General features: G+C 41.5%; 1 pseudogene; it reads left to right on the forward strand.

Moving 5' to 3' along the window:
• LOC113191811 (major prion protein-like) overlaps positions 1–9,148 on the forward strand; it is a 37,596-nt pseudogene extending 28,448 nt beyond the window's left edge.
• Positions 9,149–10,337: the final 1,189 nt, after the last annotated feature.

Genomic DNA, 10,337 nt, shown 5'->3' on the forward strand with positions numbered 1-10,337 from the left:
AAAAAAAATATTTTTTAAAAACAGGCATGAAATATAAAACAGACTTTTTTTGGAATCTGGCCCTGGCAGTTGGTTTAAGCTCACACCATGGATTCACAGCCAAGTGTCTCAGAGGTCTGGGCACAAGGGCCCTCTGACAGGATGTGCTGGGAACCCAGAGATTTGGAACATGCAAGTGGGGATGCTGCTTTTGAGGGAAGGAGGGGAGTGTGACAGTGGCCCCTGAACACGGAGGGATGTGGCTCCCTGACCCCCTGCTCCAGATGGCTAGTTTCTGGGCGAGGTTTATCTAGGCTATCCAGCCCAAAGCCCTCCAGGCTAAAGCCAGTGCCAGAGACTCGGTGTCCTTTCCATGGTGAAGGTGTTTCTCCTTCTAAAACATCCTATGCTAGCTTGGGAAGGGTCTCAAAACAGAGAAGTCAAACATCTCCTCCCCTTCATGACCCCCACTGTCTCTTCCAGGGCTGCAGTGGGCAGGGAGGTGAAGCTACGCGTGTGGCCTGAGCAGGGCCTGAACATCTGATACCCTGGCCAGAGGTGACAGTGCTGTAATGAGCTGAGTGACTTGAGTTGGGGAGTTACTGTGTGGAGGCTTTCTCATGGGGCTGTGAGTATTCAGGGCGGGGCACTTTGGAGAAGGCTTGTCAGATGAAAGAGCCCTTAGATGGGCCTGACAGAGGGGCAAGCTTCAGGGTGTAAAAGTTTAAATACAGGAATAGTCTCCCTATAGGATCATTATATTTGTATGGGAATAAGTAGGGAGTGTTGCATGTGAGCACACAGGCAATGGAAACCATGGGTATATTTGAAGGGAATGGGGTAAAGGGACACTGTTCAAAGCAATATGAGGAGGTTTACATAAAACAGTTTGAAATAATAATCTGTGACTACAAGGATCAATAACCATGTGTCATCAGCCCAAGGTTGGACAGGCAGTTGGAGAAAGATGAACTTACAGAAATATTCCTGTGTAAGGTTGCAGAAACTTTGTGGAAGGTTGTGGTTCTTGAAGTCTTGTGACAGTTCTTGTTATCAGGCATGAATACACGAGATTCTCTCCTTTCAGCTTTCTTTCTTTCTTTCTTTCTTTCTTTCTTTCTTTCTTTCTTTCTTTCTTTCTTTCTTTCTTGTTAGGGTTTGATAAAAGTGACTCCATTTTTATTCTGACAATTTTCACAGGACCCAGATATGATCCCACACAAGGCAAACACTGTGTTTTTAAAAAGGATCCAAGTGAGGCTGGGGTTGTGGCTCAGTTAGCGCTTGCCTTGCATGTGTGAGGCACTGGGTTTGATTCTCAGCACCACATATAAATAAATAAATAAATAGACAAATAAATAAATATCCAGCAACAACTAATAAAAATATTTTTTAAAAAAGAACCCATAACTTTGTTGGTGTTAGTTCTATTCAGATGTGGCTCTTTCTCTGTTCTGGGCTCTGTGTGATTTGCTCTCTCCCATGTTCAGCTTATTTACCCACCAAATGGGCTGATTTGTATGTCCTAGGTATTATTGGCATAGGGGCAAAACCCATCTGAGCTGACCAGCCTCTGATGGACGTAACAGTGACAGCAAATGCACTCATATGACACCTGCGAGTTTCAGGCACTGTTCTGAGGGATACACTTATATGACTCTAACCCTCAGTCTCAGTTGTCAGTATACCTATTGTAGAGAGGAGATACAGCACAGGAATGGAAGTGGCAGACTTCAGATCTAATCAGCTGTTGGCTTGAGGTAGGGTTCTTTGTCACTAGTTGTTCTGTCTCTACTTTTAGTCCATGATTTCTCCAATTTCTCTATAGCTTGAAGGGTCCAGGAAAGTGTCAAACACTTGTTCTTGGTAAATATTTGCATGAAAATTAATACCCACATACCTCCAGTACATAAAATAGACAATTACTATAAGAGCAAAGGGGTATGAAAGTAATAGAAAGACACTAATGTGTTCTGAGCAACCACAATAAAATGAATGGTGACAAGACAGTCACTATGTGTCAGTGTGATCTAGTATCTCCTTAGTATCACAATAACTGAAGTTCCAAAGAGGCAAGCCATTCCCAGAAAAGACACCCCAAAGGAACAGGCAAAAAATACACATCTCCTTCTCAAAAGTTTGTATATTAATTTTAATTGCTGCCATAACCAACCAATCACTATGAACTTAGCAGCTTATGACAATACATGTTTATAATGTTCTGTATGTCAGAATTCTAGTCACAGTGTGGCTGAGCTTCAGCTCTAGGTTTCACAAAGCTGAAATCAAAGTATTGGCAGGGCTCTCTTTTTTCTGGAAGTTTTGGGGCTGAAGACAATTTCAAACTCACTCAGGTTGTTGTCAGAATTCAGTTCCATGCAGTTGTAGGACTGAGGTTCTTTTTTCCTTAATGGCTACTGACACAGCATCTTTCTGTTTCCAAAGAGGTCTTTCTGTTTTCACAAGTTACATGTACTCCCTGACATGTGGCCCACTTCAAAGCTCACAGTGACGGGAAAAGTCCTCACACTTGGAATATTTCTGACCTCCTGGCTGCTTCCCCTTGCATCTCTACTTTCAGCAGCACTTCTAAGTTTGCTAAGGTTTGGATATTAAATGTCCTTAAAGGCCCATGTGTTAAAGGTTTGACCATGGGGTGATGCTAAAGAAAGGTGGTAGAACCTTTAGGTCTTAGTGGGAGATTCCTAGGTATTGGAGTTGTGCTCTCAAAGGGCATATAAGACTCTGGTGTCTCTCTCTCTCTCTCTCTCTCTCTCTCTCTCTCTCTCTCTCTCTCTCTCTCTCTCTCTCTCTCCCACTTCCAGTTGTAATTCTTTGTCCTACACATACTCCACCATGATGAGGTGACATCTCCCACTCTCATCAGAGGTCAAACCAATGGGGTCGCTTGATCTTGGACTTAGCTTTCCAAACAGTGAATTAAGTAAACTTTTTCTCTTTATAGAGTTAGTTGCCTCTGGTACTTTTTTGTAGTAATAATACAAAGCTGACTAATATAGGGGTAATATTATCCATTGTGTTCACTGAAATGAATCAGAGTGATTTCTCCAATTTAAGATCAGCTGAGCATACCCTTCATGCCATCTGCCAACTCCCCCTCACAGTTGTGCTGAGATTACTATGTGACAATAACCATAGGACAAAATCTTGGGAGGTCAATTTTAAAGTTCTACCTCCCTCTGTAGATCTTTGGGAACTTAAGCCTAAAGAATACAAAAAAGGATAATAAAAGTAAATAATGCAGAGAGAGCTGACAGCAGTAAACTGATTACTACCCACTCAAAAAGGAAGCCCAGCTCAGGCCAAAAACCTGATATTTCCTAATAACGGGAAAGTGCTGGGTGTTCCTGAGGGTGCACATGATCAAAATGTGGAGTCAGGGTGTGGTGTGAAACCTCCAATGTCAATATGATCATAAAACAACAAGAGCTTCATTCCAACAGTGACAAAGTAGAGAATGTTATCTGGTTTTAGTTTAGTTTTTTTTTTTTTATCTTAAGTGTATCATAATTTGGAAAATCTTAATTTAAATTCTTAAATTTCAGAAAATCTGTTTTTGTGTACCAAGTTCTGGGGAATTAAGGAATAAATAAATATTTATAAGTGCTCATTTTTGTTTTTTTAATAATACTTTTTATTTTTTAATATTTTTTATTTTTATATTTTTAGTTGTAGTTGGACACAATACCTTTATTCATTTATTTTTATTTTTTATGTGGTTCTGAGGATCGAACCCAGAGCCTTGAACATGCTAGGCAAGTGCTCTACTACTGAACCACAACCCCAGCCCCTCATTTTTGTTTTTTAAATATGAGTCTTCTTTTTTGTATGTGTTTGGTGCTGAGGATCAAACTCAATCCTCATGAATGCTAGGCAAGCACTCTATCACTGAGCTTCAAACCCAGCCCCAAATATGAGTCTTTTGAAAACTGATCTGGAACATGTTTAGGGTGAGCAGTCCACAAACCATTATACATAGGCACATCCATGGTCATAGCCAAACTTTCCAACAGATTTGAAGAGTGGAATGTGTGATGATTTGCAGGTCCGCCACTGTAGTCTCCAGGTGAGGGGGACTTCCCACATGAGCTGTAGGCATTTGCTGGTGATATAGCTGGACTGTTGCAGGTTAAGATAGGAGCAAAGGGCAGAGAAGCAGAAGGCTGAAGATTCTGTTGGGGTTGGACCTTCAGTGTCCAGCTAAGAGCCTTTGATTCTATCCTCAGAGTGGTGGGAGATGACTAGAGGGCTTAATTTGTATCAGGGATTGGGATGAGTAATGGCATCTGTCAGACCCACCTGTATGTAGGAAGGATTGGGACCTAGGTGTTGAAGAACAGGGCAGCCAGCTGGAGGCAGTGGGAGCTACATTAAGTAGCTATTTTCAAGGATTTTTTTAATATTTATTTTTTAAGTGTAGATGGACACAACACAATGCCTTTATTTTTATGTGGTGCTAAGGATCGAACCCAGGTCCCGCCCATGCTAGGCGAGTGCTCTGCTGCTGAGCCACAATTCCAGCCCTATTTGCAAGAATTTTGCAGGTAAGAAAGGAAGCCTGAGCTTAAGTAGTGTGAAGGAAAATCAGGGATGCCTTTCATTTAGGTAATAGCCATTGGCCTGGGTTTCCCATGCTGGGAAAAAAAAAAAAAGTGTGGGCGTGTGTGTATGTGTGTGTGTATTATTCAAACTAGCCAATTCTAAATTGTCTGCTCTGCTTTGGCTTTCTTTTTGTTTTTGGCCCTGCCTCCTGATCATGAAGTTTCCCCTGTGGATCCTGTGTGATGTGCTGTGAATCTTTCCCTTCAGAAATGTGAGAAATAGCTTCTTTCAATTGCATTGGCCTCTTTATATCATCACTCAGTTGTATCTCTAATAATTACATCCAGGTAAAGTTATGTCAGTTAAGAACTGAAGTGTAGAAGGGAGATGGAGTCCCTGGGGTCCTGTACTTTCTGTATTTATCAGGAAGATTCAAAATGTTTCTAAATGAACATTTCCCCAGGAAGGTCTTGCACCTGGAGGATGATGGTAAATTGGGAGAATGATCCATTGCTGCTTCCCCAACTTAGGGTAGTGAGGGAGCTGAATAGAGTGGGAGAGTTTCAGGGCTTATGAAGCCAACACTTGGGCAGAGACTGGATGGAGCACTGCAGCTGGGCCAGGGGGAGGTGATGGTTCTCATGCTCAGGGCTAGTGAAATGCCTTCCCATCAATCATGAAGAAGCGGTGAGTCTGGACCACTGCTTGCCATGGCAGCTGGGTCCAAAGTGGGAATCATCTCATCATGCCTGTGTATGTCAAGTTGTGTCCAGATGAGGCCACAGCAACCTACAGAGGTCTGTAGGAATAGCACTTCTCTTGATTTAGACTTTACTTTGGGGCCACACATGGGGCTGAGTTTCACTCTTTTCCAGAATTTTACACACCTGCTTTGCCTCTTGTTGATCCCAAGTTTGAGGGCGGTTAGTACCTTGCCTTTACCTGTTATTTCCACTTGAACATCAAGTTCTTGTCTTCCACTAGATGGCAGAGGGGCAGGTGACTTGCTGCTTCTTCCATCTCTACTGTCTCCTGTGGCTTTAAGTCATTAGTGGAAATTTGACATGGAATAAAATATGTCAAATCTCCATCGCCATCTGGAAGTCTCTGTCATAGAACTCATCCAGTTCATTCACAGGAGAATAACAGGACAAACAACTCAGAACTTGCAGTATGAACTGTTCTTGCTGTTCTGGTTGCTCATGTGTGTGTGTGATGAAAGGCTGGTCACAGCAAGTTGGGCTGTGCTTAGAATGGAGACTGACTGGATGTGGTGGCTCAACTCTGTAATCCCATCAACTCAGGAGGCTGAGATAGGAGTACCACAAGTTCAAGGCCAACTTCAGCAACTTAGTTAGACCCTGTTTCAAAATAAAAAACAATTGAGGTGTAGCATAGTAGTAAAACATCCCTGGGTTCAATCCCCAGTACCAAAAAAAAAAAAAAAAAAAAAAAAGGAAAGAGCCAACCTCCAGTTTCCCCAATTTTTTAAAAATTATTTGTTCATATCTGTACAAACATGGAGCATATCTTATGCTAATTAGGATCCCAGTCTTGTGGTTGTATATGATGTCAAGATCATTGTGGTGTATTCTTATATGTACATAAGAAAATTGTGTCACACTCATTCCACTGTCTTTCCTATTCCTATTTCCTCCTCCCTTGCCTTAATTCCCCTTTGTCTAGTCCAATGAAATTCTATTCTTCCCTGCCTTAGCATCCATATATCAAGAGAACATTCAGCCTTTGGTTTTTTGGGATTGGCTTATTTCACTTAGCATAATAGTCTCCAGATCCATCCATTTATTGGCAAATGTCATAAAGTCCTTTTTTATGGCCAATATTCCATTTGTGTATTGATACCACCTTTTCTTTATGCATTTATCTGTTGAAGGGCACCTAAGTTGGTTCTATAGCTTAGCTCTTATGACCAATTATTTCTTGAAAAGCTTTTCATTTGTGTTGTCCATAACTCGGGACTAGCCTGATTCTTTTGTTCTGCTTAACATTTCCCAACTCTTATCAGGACCCATTTCTTTTGTTTTTACAGGGAGTACCAGGGATTGAACCCAGGGGTGCTTTAACAGTCACATCCTCAGCTGTTTTTATTTTTTATTTTGAGACAGAGTCTCCCTAAAGGCTGGCTTTGAACTTGCAATTCTCATACTTCAGCCTCCCAAGCCAATGGGATTTTAGGCATGCACCACCACACTTGGCTCCCATTCCCATTCTTGTTCCCCAAAAAACTATATGGGCTTTGCAATTACTCATGTGGGAATGCTCCCTCAAACTACAACAAATCCTTCTTATTAGACAAAACTTGGGGGGCCCCCGAGGTAGCAGTTATTTTCAGATTAAGAAAACACATAATGACAAAAGTACATTGAGTTTTGTAATGTTGTTTTTCTGTATTTATTAACTGATGGCATCTTATACACTTGAAAAATTCAGTATAGAATGTAAGTAACACATTACACACAATTGGCAGTCTGTCAGTTCTGCATCCATGAATTCAACCAACTGAAACAAAATTACGTGTATTGAATGTGTACAAACTTTTTTTCTTGTTATGATTCCCTAAAAAACACAGTAAACTACTCTTGACATTTACTTACTCAGTGTCTGGTGAGGTCCCAATCTTTGCTTCCAAGGTGGTGCCTTATTGTTTTGTTGTCTAGAGGGAACAATATTGCATCCTCAAATGGTGGAAGGGATAGAAGGACAGAAAGATCTAGCTAGTTCTCTCATGTCCTCCACCCTGGCAATTAAACCCAGGGCCTTGTGTGTGCTAAAAATATGTTTTATCACTGAGGTATATTCTTTGCTTCCTCAAGTCTATAAGGACACTAATCCATTCATGAGGACCCTACTCTCATGACATAATCACTCCTTAAACGTCCCACCTCTTAATACTATCACACTGGTGATCATTTTTAAACATAGGAATTGGATGGGGGGACCCATAACACATAAACCAAAGCATCATGGTTCCCACTTTGTGGAAGTGCTAAGTGTAAAAACCAAATACATGGCCACAAAGATTTTTTTCCTAGAGATTTTAAAGTTATAGCTGTTATGTCTATGATTTATTTCAAATTAATTTAAAAAAATCTTTATTTACTTTTATGTGGTGCTAGGGTCGAACCCAGGGCCTTGAACATGCTAGGCGAGTGCTCTACCGCTGAGCCATAACCCCCAGCTCCCTCAAATTAATTTTTGATATGGTTTGCAATAAAGGTAGAGCTTCATTTTATTGCATAGGAATGCCCGTGAGTTTTTCCAACCCCATTTGTTGCAAAGACTATTCTTTTCTTGGTACCTTCATTGAAAATCAATTGAACATACATGTGTGGTTCTACTTCTAGACTCTTCCATTAGCTTTTGTTCGGATTACTGTAGCTTTATACTAAGTTTTGAAACGAGGTAGCACAAGTTTTACGACTAGCTGATTTTGACCTCTGTGCAGCAAGTTTCAATGCTGGCTTTCTTTCATGGGAATTTTATGTAAGTTCTTCTAAAGGCCTCAGGGTGGCATTAAGGCAGGAAATTGGGCTCTAATTTAATGTCCTTTACTCAGGGTAGTCTCTAGTGCCTCTTCCTCCTGAGCTACTGGCCCAGTGGATAGAGTTCTGGTATTAGAGAGCATCTGCCTGCTGTAGCTACCCCACCTACCCCATGCAGAGATCTTTCAAGTTTACTAGGCTCTTTCACAGATAGGTCTGGGGCAAGCTGGTAAGTTAAGACTGTCTCAGCAGCTGTGAGTTGCTGTCATCCTGCTCCAGTCACTGACAGCTACGGTGCTGCAAGCTTCTCTCTTTGCTTCCGAGGATTCCTGAATAATTTCAGCCAAGCTGAAGCATTTTGTCTTCACAGAGGCCCAGTCCAGTTTAGATCAGTTATCATGGTGAACCCTGGCTACTGATTCTCTTCAGAGCCCCATTTGAGTGACGCTAGCCTCTGCAAAAAGTGGCTGAAGCCTGGAAGAGGGTGGAACACTGTGGGAAGTTGTTACCCTGAGCAAGGCAGCCCTGAGGCAACCACTACCCACCCCATGGTGGTGGTGGCTGGGGGAAGCTCCATGGTAGTAGTGACTGAGGGCAACCCCACAGTGGCAGCTGAGGTGAAGGAGATGGCAACCACAATCAATGGAACAAGCTCAATAAGTCAAAAAAAAAAAAAAAACATTAAGCAGGTGGCAGGTGCTGCCACAGCTGGGGAAGTAGTGGAGGGCCTTGGTGGCTACATGCTGGGGAATGCCATGAGCAGTCCCCTTATAAATTTTGGAAACAACTAATCTAGAAGACCATTACTACTGTGTAAACATGTACCATTATCCCAACCAAGTGTTCTGCAAAGCTGTGGATCAGTACAGAACCAGAAGAACTTTGTACATGGTCAAGCAGCATATGGTCACCACGACCACCAAAGGGGAGCACTTCACCAAGTCTGACATTAAGATAATGGAGCGTGTGGTGGAGCAGATGTGCCTCACTCAGTACCAGCAGGAGTACCAGACTTACTACCAGAGAGGATGCAGCCTGGTCCTCTTCTCCTCCCCATTTGTGATCCTCTTCATCTCCTTTTCATTTTCCTGATCATGGGATGAGAAAGGTCTTTGTTTCCACCAGCTTCTTTATCTTGGCTCACCTACAGCCCTTTTAGTGATGATGTCTCTTGTGTCTCTCTTTATTCCCCATAAGCTAATGCCCTTGGCACTGATGGGCAATACAAAATATAGACTTGGATGCTATGTATTCAAGGGCCTTTTGAGTCCTTCATAGACTAAAGCTAATGACAAGCCAGTAAGAGTATAACAGCAAATAATCGCTGGTTAACCTAGGCTTATTTTTGGTCTAGTACAATAGAAAGACTGAAACAGATCTCAAAACGGTTCTCAAATGTTTTTGCCTGAATATCTCTGGCTCCTGTAGCAGCCAGAGCTTAGGACATGAATGCTCCAGCTTAGCAATAATTTCATTGCAGTTTGGAAAATTTTTCTCATCCCTTTTAAGAAAATCTTGTATCATTTCTGCCAAATTTGGAAGGGGGCCACATGATACTCATTCAAAAGAAAAAAAAAAAAACACTAGAAATAATCAACTCTTGGGCCACAGAGTATGTTTGCAGAGAGTTGTAGTAACATTTTGTTTTTTGCAGTAGGGACTACACAGCAGTTGCTAAATCAGAGTAAATATTAATGTAACCTTAGGCTTCCAGCCAGAGGACATATTCACAGGGGATGGACATAGTTAACACTGGCAAAAGACTTCTGGGACTAAAAAATACAGCATTTGGGAATGGTGCCTTTGGAGACAAGCTCCCATTTGGGATGTTTAGAGAATCCACACGTGGCATTTATTTCTTTAGTAAATAAATTGTAAATAATTAAGGCAGCAAAAAAAAAGCTAGATTTCCTCTTAAACACTGAAGGTGAATCTTTGCTGAAAACTAAAGGGATATTAATCTTGTTTGGAAGATGCCGGGAGATGGAACCCCAAGGAAGGCTGCAGTTTGCAAAAGCTTGATCCTCCTGGAGGATTATTTAGTAAAGAAAGAAGTTAGTGTACAAAGAAAAGAAGAGCTTGTGTTTCTTCATTTCTGTCCCATAATTGTCAAAAACTGGGATTAGGTTAAGTCTTGAGTTTCTGCAATTAGCTTCTGAATCAAAGAACAGGGAGACAATCTAAAAAAATATCTTAGGTTGCAAATGATACATGTCCTTTCTAAATCAAAAAGGAAATTCTGTAAATATTTAGTCAAGGTAAAGTTGTGCCCTAAATTGTTCAATAGTTACC

The sequence above is a fragment of the Urocitellus parryii genome, chromosome 3, assembly GCF_045843805.1.
Source record: "Urocitellus parryii isolate mUroPar1 chromosome 3, mUroPar1.hap1, whole genome shotgun sequence".
NCBI classification, from domain to species: domain Eukaryota; kingdom Metazoa; phylum Chordata; class Mammalia; order Rodentia; family Sciuridae; genus Urocitellus; species Urocitellus parryii.